The 12,408-nt window shown below is 43.2% G+C and overlaps 1 protein-coding gene across 13 annotated transcripts in view; it reads left to right on the top strand.

The window, feature by feature from the left end:
* The window catches only part of UNC13B (unc-13 homolog B), a 209,262-nt gene that overhangs the window by 132,534 nt on the left and 64,320 nt on the right, over window positions 1-12,408 (top strand). The gene's annotated exons all lie outside the window — the stretch shown is intronic.

The raw sequence follows: 12,408 nt of genomic DNA, 5'->3' as shown, positions 1-12,408 counted from the left end.
TGCTTATTGAACATTTATGTATTTTCTTTGGAGAAATGTCTGTTCAGATCCTCTGATCATTTTTAAATTGGGTTATTTGTCTTTTTGTTGTTGAGTTGTAAGAGTTCTTTATATATTCTGGATTGAAGTCCCTTATCAAATATAGGATTTGCAAATATTTTCTCCCAGCCCTGCTCGTTTTTAATTTCTCTGGACCTCTTTTGAATGTGCTACATTCTGCCTTAATTGTGTCCTAACCTGCAACCCTTCTTTCTCCTCTGTCTCTTGCCTGTCTCTGGGGAAACTGGCAACATCACCTGAGCCTCTGAAGCAATAAGAAGCTGTTTTTCTTTTTTTTGTGTGTTAAGATTGGCACCTGAGCTAACATCTGTTGCCAATCCTTTTTTTTTCTTCTCCCCAAAGCCCCCAGTACATAGTTGTATGTGCCAGTTGTAGGTCCTGCTGGTTGTGCTCTGTGGGATGCTGCCTCAGTGCGGCCTGATGAGCAGTGCCATGTCTGCGCCCAGGATCCCAACCAGCGAAACCCTGGGCCACTGAAGCTGGAGCGTGTGAACTTAACCACTCAGCCATGGGGCTGGCTCTGAAGCTGTTTGTTTTTTTAATAGGGTGTGTAAATAGCTGCCCAGTTGGGCAGTAATAAAAACACGCTCTTGAGCTGCCAGTTCTTGCTAAGGCTGATAGTCTCAGTCTCTCCTTCTCTGCTCCTTCAATGTACAAATCTAGTTATTTCTTGGAGCTCAGCTGTTCCAGTAAAAACTAAAGTCTTAGGTAGAAAGAAATTCCAAAGAGGAAGCAGAGTGGTGATAATAGTGGTATCCTTAAATTAAAATTTAAATGTTCCTTTACAAGTGAACAAAGGCCTTCTAACGTTCCCACTCCCATCTGCACTGAACAGAGCAGAAGTACCCAGAAAGGACTCGTATGGTCCTCCTGCTTGTGTTCTCCATGTCTGTTAGGCAGCAGGCCAGAGCAGGGATGAAAGCTGAGACTAGCCTAGTTCTCTTTCTCTAAAGCCATCAGCCAGGATGTATCTTCTACTCTATTCCAAATGCTCCCTACAAAGGAAAGGAAGACACCAGGATGCCTGGCTTCTGGATCTGGATTGTCTCCTTTCTTCCTCTCTCTTTTAAATTCCTAATGCTGGGGCCGGCCCCATGGCCGAGTGGTTAAGTTTGCGCGCCCCGCTTTGGTGGCCCAGGGTTTTGCCAGTTTGGATCCTGGGCATGGACATGGCACTGCTCATCAAGCCATGTTGAGGTGGCATCCCGCATGCCACAACTGGAAGGACCCACAACTAAAATATACAACTATGTACTGGGGGAGTTTGGGGAGAAAAAGCAAGAAAAAGAAAAAAAAGATTGGCAACAGTTGTTAGCTGTGCCAATCTTTAAAAAAAAAATTCCTAATGCTACCAAAACCTTGATTTCACCTTTTCTTCCTGTTATGGGCTGAATAGTGGCCCCTCCCTCAATTTATATGTTGAAGTCTTAACACCCAGGATCTCAGAATGTGATTATATTTGGAGACTGAGCCTTTAAGGAGCTAATTATGGTAAAATGAGGTCTTATGGATGGGCCCTAATTCAATCTGACTGGTGTCCTTGTAAGAAGAGATTAAGACACAGACACACCGAAGATCATGTGAAGACAGAGAGAAGATGGCCATCTGACAAGCCAAGGAGAGAGGTCTCAGAAGAAACCAACCTTGCTGACACCTTGATCTTGGATTTCTAGCCTCAAGAATTGTAAGAAAATAAATTTCTGTTGCTTAAACCACCCAGTCTGTGGTATTATGTTATGGCAGCCCTAGCAAACCAGTGCACCTTCCAAGGCAGAAGAAGAAAGAAGATGGCATAGAAGCTTCAGTGTTTCTCACCTGTGAACCTTTGTTTTCTGACATCTGGTTGGTGGGAAATGTGGTCTCCAGGCTGGTATATGCAGAGCTGATTCACGATATCCAGTGTCGTTTCTATCCTTGTACTATTATCTCTATTACTAATAAAATTTAGAGCTAAACTAGAAATAGGAAGAACTGGGTCCTTACAGTAGCTCAATCTGAAAATCTGGAAGAACTTGAGCAAGTCACTTCCTATTTCCTATTTTTCTGTCTCAGCTGTAACATTAGAGATAATAACTGTCCTCTCAGTGTTTTGGCGAGATCATAGAAAAATGCATTTTTGAGGGCAAAGCTCTACTAATAGTTGCTTGAGAGTCACTCCTGTTACTTCTTAGAATGGCTAGTTTCCAGGGCTCTCTCATGACCTTTCTAGCCTAGGCCTGAGTGACCTGCTAAAGGTGTTGCTGACCACAGCTGGAGCCTTTGCTGCTGCGTGGGAGCCCAGGGAAACTTTCCGATGGCCACAGTGGCAAGGAAGCCAGTGCTGCAAGATTTCCGGCTTTTATAGGGATCCAGACTCCCTGGTGGCACGGGATTCCTGGGATAACTCACTGTGCAGATCCCTCAGATGAGGCTGTCTAGTATGCTCATGCTTCCCTGGGGCCTGGGAGGAAGAAGTTATTGGAGGGCCTCACCCTGAGGAGGGTGGAGGAGGTGGCCACAGGCTGCCCTGGGCACTGTGGAAACATTTACCAAGAGCTGCTTTGTGTACTTGTCAGGAGAAATGCTTAACATTTCTCAGGTTTTTTCCCTGTAAAACATTCTGGACATGTTTATGGTCTGGATCTGGATGTTTCCCCGTGGTTGATCTTCCGTAAACCTTAGATCTGATTCTAGGCTGTGACTGAACCCTGTGAATTGTAAGAGGTCACATCTAGGACTGGGATTTTTGGGCAGCTTGTTACAAGGGGTGGAGTTTGGCTGTGGTTTCTGAGGAGCATATGGAAACATCTCTGAGGAATGCCATTATATCATTGACCTGCCTAGAGTCAGAGGAGAGTAGCAGATACTGGCAGAATGCCCCAGCTCCAGATGGCAGTATTTTCTGGGCATAGTATCAATAAAGAGAGGTACTGAGTAAATTCTTATGGAATAAGTCTGATACTTCTATACAAAATTACTTGCTTCCAAATAATAAGCAAAGCAGCTCTTGGTTTCTACAACTTTCTCTGACTCTTGCTGCTTATTTGACCATCCAACCAGTGGGAACATTTAATATGAGCTGGGAAGGAACTCTTCCTCTGAGAGAAAATCCTTTTGCCAAAGTTACCCAAAAGGAAACAATTACTATAATTATTCCATTTTAAATTAAGCAAACTAATAAGTGGGTGCTGTTGTGGCTATTTGTAAAACTTCTGGTTTTTCCTTTTTTTTGCTGAGGAAGATTCGCCCTGAGCTAACATCTGTGCCAGTCTTCCTCTGTTTTGTATGTGGGTTGCCACCACAGCATGGCCACTGATGAGTGGTGTGAGTCCATGCCTGGGAACCAAACCTGGGCTGCCAAAGTGGAGCATGCTGAACTTAACCACTAGACAACACGGCTGGCCCCAGTAAGACATTTTCCTATCATTTAGGAGTTTACAGGCCAGAGGGGAGATAAAATAATTAACAGTTAAATATTTAACTACTTTTTTTCTCCTCAGACACTTTCCTCAGTCTTTATTCTCATTTTTTTCTGCAGCATTTCATAGCGTTTTTTGAACTCCCTGCTTGTAACTTCCTATTTTCTTGGTTTCCGTTATTCCAGATTCCCCCAATTCTCTTCCTTCTTTTTTTCACGTTGCCTATCTCCTGCCCTGTCTGTCTCTCTCTTCTACAGTCTTCTCCTCAGGTATCTCTTTTAATCTCAAATCTGCATCTCCTCAGCCTCTAATCCAGAATCATTAATTGAGCAGCTCTTGTGTGGCTGGCACTCTGCTTGATCCTGGCATCTGTGCCAGCAGCCAGTAGACTTCCAACTCACCTTTCTAGGCAGATGATTCTCAGATCTATAGTACTTCTAACCTCCCTTTTTTCCTTAGGTTCTATTCTTCATGTCTAGTTATCTACTAGTTACCTTCACCACGGTTTCCCAGTATTTGAAACTCCTGTCCGGAGCCTGTTCCTCTTTCTTTGTTTTCTGTGTTAAAATCACCATCATTCTGCTAGTCACCTGCTCTTAAATCATGATGTCATTCTTTCTTCTCTTTCCTCTCACATTAGATCATTTCCAGATCTTGTTCTTTTTCTCTCTGTGATTTCTTTTATCAGTCTCTTCTTCTCTGTTTCCCTTTGTGTTCGGGTCCTCTTTACTGCTTAGACTAGACTACTCGCCTTCCAACGGTTTCCTTGCTTTTATTTATTTTTCTTGGAATCCATTGTGTATACCACTGCCAGATTTATCTTCCTGAAACAGAGCACTAGTCATGGCTACCACTTATGCTCAGGGCTCAACTTAGATCTCACATCCTTTGACGCCTTCCCCAAAGTCCCCAGCTAGAGTTAGATACTCATTTTTCTATTTTTTTATAGCATTTTGTATACAGTTGGTTGTCCTGGAATTGTGTGAGCAATTTCACTCGAGAGTATATATTTTTCTTTTCTTTTTTTTTTTTGAGGAAGATTAGCCCTGAGCTAACTTCTGCCAATCCTCTTCTTTTTGCTGAGGAAGACTGGCCCTGAACTAACACCCATGCCCACCTTCCTCTACTTTATATGTGGGACGCCTACCACAGCATGGCTCTTGCCAAGCAGTGCCATGTCCACACCTTGGATCCGAACTGGCAAACCCCAGCCCGCCGAGCAGTGGAACGTGCGCACTTAACCGCTGTGCCACTGGGCCAGCCCCTGGATTATATATTTCTTCAAAGAATATATACTGTATGATTCCTTTTATATTAAGTTCGGAAACGCAAAAGTGATCTGCGGTGTCAGACTTCAGGATAGTGATTACCTTTGGAGAAGGGGGTTGCTAGTGGGCTTCTGGAATTCTGATGATGTTTTGTTCTTGATCTGGAATCTGTTTACATTGATGTACTTCTGATTTATACACTTTTCTGTATGTACAATTCAATAAAAAGTTTAAATAAAAGCTAAATGAAAGTAACATGGAAATACAGAGTGGGGACTGTGTCTATTTAACTTTATATCCCTGGTGCCTGGCGTCCAGCAAGCTTTTAACAAATATGTTGAGTGTGTGAGTGAATGAATGAAATGAGTGAATGAAAGTAAGTTTCTCCTCAAAAAATGTTAATTTTTCTTTCCATTGGTAGTTAAATTATAGTCTTAATTTTTTAGCCTGGCATCCATGACCACCCGTGACTTGGCCCAACCTACTTTTCTAACCTTTGTTAACTGAAAGGCCACGTTATATAGTTGAAAGAAGTTGAATCTTGGAATGAGCCAGAGCCTGAGTTTGAAATATGCTTCCACCGCTTACTAGCTGTGTACCCTTAGTCTCAGGCAAGTCACCCAGCCTGTTAGAAACTTAGTTTTCTCATATCTAAATTGGGTATCATTTGCCTCAGTGGATGGATATGGGTTAAATAAGAGAGTCCATGTAGAGCAGGGCCTGATATATTGTTAGCATTCAGTAAATGTTAATTTCCTTTCCTTTCCCACAACATACCTCCCTTTTTCTCCTTTTCTTATCTTTGCTCATGCTGTATCCTCTGCCTTGAGTGCCTTTTCTTCTCTTAAGTTTCCACATATCCAAATATTATTCCTCCTTCAGGATCAAGCTCAGAAAGCACCTCTTTCACAGAGCCTTCCCTGATGCCCATACAAACCAGCACCTTGAAAGCTGGAAATATTTTATTCCCCCAAATTCTCATACATTTTATCTGTGTCTCTTATGATACATATTAATTACTCACTCTAGCCTCTGAAGGCTGCCCTCTCACTCCAGGCGCAAATAGGTGCTCTACTTGGGCTGTGATGCTGAAGGCAGGCGCCCTCTCAGTTGGAATAAACTGGGACGTGAAAAGTCAGGTTGAGAAAACTGCTTTGGGCCTTTGATATTCTTTTTAGAACCTCCTTTTGCACCTGGGAGAAATTCAAATGTCTGGTCAAAGATGTGGACCCAGGAGCAAGGGATCAAGTTAGAAAGTAATTGACCCATCTTTTGATTTGGTCTTCTGTTAAAGATGTCTTTATGGCCCAGCCTGGCTTATCAAGGTAGGAGGCCATGCAGGAGTTTGAGACTGAAGTCTTAGGAATTAAGAGTGGATATTTACCTATTTACCTGGAGTATCTTCTCTGCTTAATATGCCTTGGGGGCCTGGTACATGTAGGTAGAAAACAAGAGTTCAGGAATTCAGGGATCCTATTCCTGGCCGCTTATTTTCTTGTTGCTTCTGTTTTCTACTTGCATTTTCCTTGCTTATATATAGGACTTAACTCCTTTGCTAGATTGCACTTGAGGTCAGGAACTGATTGCAGTTCCTAGCATAGCTTCGGATAGCTAGTACACACTTAGCAAAGTTTTGTGGAACGATTGCTTAAAAGTATGAAGTGGTATCATAAGTAATGGATTGCAAAAAGAAATGGTTAACACAATGGAAAATAGTTGCCAGAGGACTTTAAAGTAGGGAGCCAGCCCTTTGAGTTAGGGTGGTCAGAGAAGTCTTGTCAGAGGAATTCCCAAAGGATACTGAGTTATCAGTTGTTATTAAGTATTAGGAAACATCCAAAAAATAAAATAATGTGAGTTTAGAGAGATGGGGATCAAGGGATAACTCTCTTTCTGTGTTTACAAACATATGTCATTAAGGAGATCCACAGCTCCTTGTAAGTGGCAAGTTATGTTCTTTCTGTAAACCAGGCAGCTGAGATTTACCACCATTCCAAAACAGGTGCATCCTGAAGTACAGTCATGGTGTATAAAATTAGACTTCTTGAAGCCAGAGGAAAGAGGTAAGTTGTAGCAAATAATCTTCCCCAACTCCTTAGGCTTCTACTTCCCTTTGCTATTGTCGTCTTCAAGCATGCTAGGGAAATGTGTTTATTTGGTCCACACCTGAGGACATTCACACATAAATAACCAAAGATGACAAATTAAAAAGGGCATTCTAGATGAAAACCAACATCCTGGAACATTTCTTGTGACAGGTGAGGTAAAAACTGTTGACTGGTTTCTCCCTAAAACACTTTTCCTTTTTGTCTTTGTCAATGTCTTTCCCTATTTCTGAAAGCTCCATTTTTGTTTCCTCTTCAGCATTTCTCTTCCTCTGCTCACCCCTTAAACCTTGGTGATTTCCAGAGCTCTGTTTTTCACCTCATTCTCTTCTCTAGGTAATTTCACCCATGTCTTTACCCATACACTGATGAATCCCGAATTGCTATCTCTACCTCAGTCCTCTTTCATGAGCTCCGGACTTGTATATCCAGCTGCCTATGGATGTTGTCACTGGAATTTTCATAGGCACCTCATGCAGCTCTACTCACTGTCTTTTCTTTCTTTCCACCTTATCTCCTCTATGGTCCTTTCTCAGTAATAGTCACTACCAGTCACCCAAGCATAAAGTCTAACACTCCTCTTTCTCAGAATATACAACAGTGCCCCACGGCATAACATTTCCCCCATTAGGTTATGAATTCCCTAAGGGTAAGGATCATATCTTTCATCATACCTGATACACCACCTAGGTGTTTAATAAGTATTCATTTATTATTTATTAAACAATTTTTTTTGATAGAATTGTATGAGTAATTCTCGAAGGTACTATATTAGTTTGTTAGGGCTGCCCTAACAAAGTACCACGGACTAGGTGGCTTAAAAACAGAAATGCGTTGTCTCACAGTTCTGGAGGCTAGAAATCCAAGGTCAAGGTGTCAGCAGAGTTGATTCCTTCTGAGGGCTGTTAGGGAAGGATCTGTTGTGGTCCTCTCTCCTTGATTTGTAGATGGTCATCATCTCCCTGTGTCTTTTCATGTTGTCTTCTCTCTATGCATATGTCTGTCCCCAAATTTCCCCTTTTTATAAGGACACCAGTCGTATTGGATTAGGGCCCACCTTAATAACCTCGCTTTAACTTGATTAGCTCTGTAAAGCTCCGATCTCCGAACAGGATCACATTAAGAGGTGCCGATGGTTATGACTTCTGCGTATGAGTTTTGGGGGCACACAGTTCAACCCATAACAGATACCAAAGTACTTTTTACTGTTTGGGTTCCAAGTCTTGTTTTCTGACAGGCGCTTGGTAAGATTTTTAGCCTACTCACATACTGGTTTTTACTCTCTGATAGCACTCTAGACAGTGCCACATGGAAGTAGAAAGGATGGGATGGCATGTTCATTGAGTGTAAGGAGTTTGGTTTGATCAGACTTAGGGAATTGGGAGGCTGGACCTAAACATGGACAGGTAAGAAAGAGCTCTGATAATATAGTAAGGAGCTTGGACTTTTTCCTGGGAACAGTCACAGGAAGATTTTAAGAAGATGAATGACAGTAGCTACATTTTAGAAATGCCCCTCTAGCAAATTGTCCAGAATGGATTGGGAGTGGGAGGGGTGGGAGGAGGTGGTTCTGGAGGAAGGGAGGCTAGGGAGGATGACTATTTTGTAATAATTCAAGTGAGACGTAACAAAACCTAGACTAAGGGTTGTAGAGAAGGGGACAGATTTTATAAGTAGGAAGGTAAAATAGATTAGACTTGGTTCCATGTGATAGGGGGACAAAGAGTTTTGTAGAGGATTCTACTGATGGAGAATTAGGATGTAGGTATTCCAAGGATCTTGTGTCTGAAGAGAGGTCGTTTCTGTGTGTGATTGGAGCCCTGGGCTGACGGCTCACCGGTACCAATGCTAACGCTGACAACAGGCTTTCCCTCAGCATTCCTTGCTTTTCAGGCTAAGTCTAGTTCTCTCTCCTGACTCATCTAGTTGAGTACTTCCCATTCTCCCCACCATGCTTCCCTGTTACTCTATCAGAGATCTCCAAACAAGGAGGGGTCTCCTTTAAGTCTTCGTTTCCTCTTTGAACATTAGCTGGCTTCCTCTAACTCAGTGCCTCATATCAAATATTTTTGAATATATGGAGAATCCTATAGGAAAAATCCTTCTCTTTGGGATCTCTTCATTGAGTCCCAAGACACTTGAGATTCATCTGCTGGCTAGTATTTAAAAAACCTTATAGAAACAGGGGACTATGCCAAGAGAATTCTCCAGATTTGAATTTACCCTGAGCTATATCTCAGAACAAGCCACAAAGAACTAAAGGGGATATTTGATCAATATTAAGCCAATTAAAACATAGTCTCTTTTTAGTACAAGAAATCCACTTCCCTGTGAAATGTCAGATTTTGGATTCCCTTTAGAGAATCCTCAGTGTGTGACCCGTGGCCCCTTAGCTTCCTTGAGGCATAGAGATTGAAGCAGGGCCAGTGCACTTTGTGGGTTAGACTGGGACTCTATAAGCAGATGCTAGTTCAGGACCAGCCTTAGTCCTAAATCTGGGAGCTGTGACTTCTGGCCATGTTTATGTGAGAGGGCAGTAGGCATGTAGACTGCTTTGATTGAGTTTTTAATCATTTGGTCCTGGAATGGAAATGGGCCACAACCTTTAGAGGTACAGGCTAGAAATCTAACTGTTTAGCCAGGCAGTCCTGAAGAGTTTATCCTCTCTTTATGTTCAAGTTTTTGGTAATCAGGGATGGTGATTGACCTGATTGTAGGACTGAAATTTGTCAGCAATTTGTGACTTCTTAGGCCTGCCTTGCAGCTTGTCACGTCTGATTTAGGCTGTGTAGCAGCTGTGTCTTAGCAAATCAGTAAAGTCAACACATCTCTGCCAGGCTCATCAGTACCCTAGGGTGGCATGTTCCTGAGGGCAGGAGAATCGCCTCCCATTACCCATTATTTTCTGCTGCATGAAATTTCTGAGTAGTTTATGGAGGGCATAATTCGGTATGGGAAGAAAAAAGACTTTTTCTCTGTCACCAGAATAAACCATTTCCTCATGATACAGATCCCAGCTGTGTGACCACATGTCAGCCTCTTCATGTTGCTTCTGGCTTTACTTAGTGGTAGAGAAGGAAAGGAGTCAGAAGCTTACTCCTCCATAAGTCAGACTTTGGCTCCACCTGTCCTTTGTACCCTGCGTCTGTGACTGTCAACATTGGGCTATAAGGTAGGCACCTGCTGGTCCTGACCCAGCCACTCTCTCACAATGACACCTGAAAAGGTAGGCCAGGGTTGGAGCAGGTACATTCTTTGTTTCTGGACCAGGTGTATCTGGCCCCAGGGAGATCTAGGCTGGTTGTTTGAGAAGGGAGAATTACAGTTGGTGATCTGCTCCTCCAGTAGCCCTGTGACACCACTCAGATGCTTTATCTGAGGATGAATTTTGTCTGCCAGGTGGTCTTCTGACTAACCCACCCATGTGGTTCCCCTTTAGAGCTCCTGCAGCTCTGAACCTTCCCACACCTCTGCGTGAGTGTCAGTGTCTCATGTCGCATTTCCATCTTGACTCATCTGTCTCTAGGCGAAGATCCCTGCAAAGATTTAAATTGGGAACCAGACCTTGAGAATGTCTGTTCAGAGCATTTCACAGCTTCTGGATAAATGCCTTTTCCTTCTTAACCCAATCTGTTTTTCCAGTTCTGCTCAGCTCACTCTTGAACAGCCCTGCTTTGAGGAAGCTTCTCAACTGAGGTAGATGCTTGTGCTGTTTCTTATCTCTGAAAAGCATCCCCATCCTTTTAGCCTGCCCAGGGTTCTAAGAGCCAGATCCACTGACAGGGGGCTACAGTGTTGCTCACCTAGCTCAGAACACAGAAATTGCATGTCTATCCCAAAAGGCTAGTGCACTGAGAAGGTCTGATTGTCCTTTGGTCTTATGTTGTCTGGCACTGTAGGCCCTGTTGAACAATGGCATCTGCTTTTTTATTAGAGCTCACACTGACTGCTGTTTACCACTTTCCCACTTACTCTCTTTCTTGGTTTTGCTGAAACATAGGAAGGTGGAAAGACACAAATGTAATTTGTGGTCAGAGCCATATGAGCTCTCTTGTGAAGTTTGAAGACTGTAGCTAGAGATAGCAGATTTTGTGCCTTGTGTCCTAAACACATCTTCTTCTGTCTGGGAGCCTTTGTTTTTCTGGAAAACCCAAGCTGCTTAGAAGATAGGGTTGAATGTGTTTGGGTAGGCAGATGGACAAGGCAGGTCACATTAGCCTCAGGTGTAGCATCTGGAGCCCTCAGCCAGGTCCTAGAGCCACTGATGGATGAGGCAGAATGGAGCTTCTTTAGGCAGTATCCTAGCTCTGAGGATCTTCCCCAATCTTAAGAGTTTGAGCTTCTCCTCAGTCTAGGAATTCTGGACCCAAACCTGGTAATGACAGTCACTGCTTTATGAGCCACTCTTTTGAGTGGCTGCAGAGTTGGGAAGGGAATTCTGATTTAATCAGTCTTCCCTATATCTCTCTTTCTTCTGGCTGAAATAGGGGAAGTTCCACAGTAAACTGGCTGTGACTTCCACTGAAATTTGACAGTTTTCAAGGCTTTTTTTCCCCCCTGTATTTAGATGTGATTATAGTTGTGCTGTCAGTCTTTATCTCTTCTGTCATCCGGCCAGCTCCCAGCTGGGTTAGGAGGTATTTGCTCTGCTGTCGGTGTTGGCTGCCTAATGAGGTGGATGGTTAAGAAATGGGTTGTTTAGCATCTCTTGGAATCTAAATTTTCTCCCTTGGTTGAGGGGGAAGCAGTGTCATTGGAAGAAGGTAATAAGGAGGCAGATGTTGGCTTTGGAATCAATGCTTTCTCCTCACGATCTTCCATAAGCCAGGGAAATCATTCTTAATTTAAAACCTTGTTTTATCTACCATATAGGACTGCCTGTTCTGCAATGATGGATTCTGGGGTGGCCCCCATAGACTGACTACTTGATTCAACAAGGGCCTTGTTGTATTGTGGAGTGTCATGAGGACTGTTGCAAGGCAGCAAAAGTAGCAAGGGGAGAGCCTGGTTTGGGCATGCTGGGTGAATCAAACTTACCCGCCTGCTGTCGGCCTAAGAAAAGGGGGCATTTTCTCATGAGATCAGGCTCAGAAGAGGTAGAATAGGAATGGCTGCACTGGATTGTTACTGACTGATTGGAGCTCTATGTCGAGAAGAATTCTGGAGTTCTCTGGGCTCAAATGCTGTTTTTCTTGTTCTGTGGTTGCAGAGTAGAAAAGGGTACCATATATTTCATGTATTTGGCATTTTTTACTCCGTGGCTTCAAGAGTCCCTGGCTTATGTTTGGCATTATGTTGCAACAACCAGCTTGAGTGCTCTTTGAAGATAAGGACGTTTAATTTCCTGATGAGTCCTAACTAGAATTGTTGATTAGGAATTAGGACCATGTGAGAGCCGCCTGACTAGCAAGTCTCCAGGGAGATGGGGCTGCCACTGGCAAAGAAGGACTGGGAAATTTGGGGTCATGAAACCAGGGCTCTGAACCTCAGACATCTTTTGGTCAATCTGGTATCAGTTCAGGCTATTTAGTTCTTAATTCTGGCTTCTGAAACAATCTGTGGTCCTGACTTCTGCAG

This window comes from Equus asinus, chromosome 10, assembly GCF_041296235.1.
Source record: "Equus asinus isolate D_3611 breed Donkey chromosome 10, EquAss-T2T_v2, whole genome shotgun sequence".
Lineage (NCBI taxonomy): Eukaryota > Metazoa > Chordata > Mammalia > Perissodactyla > Equidae > Equus > Equus asinus.
The sequence above is the reverse complement of the archived record's forward strand: the minus strand, read 5'-3'. Positions and strand labels throughout refer to the sequence as shown.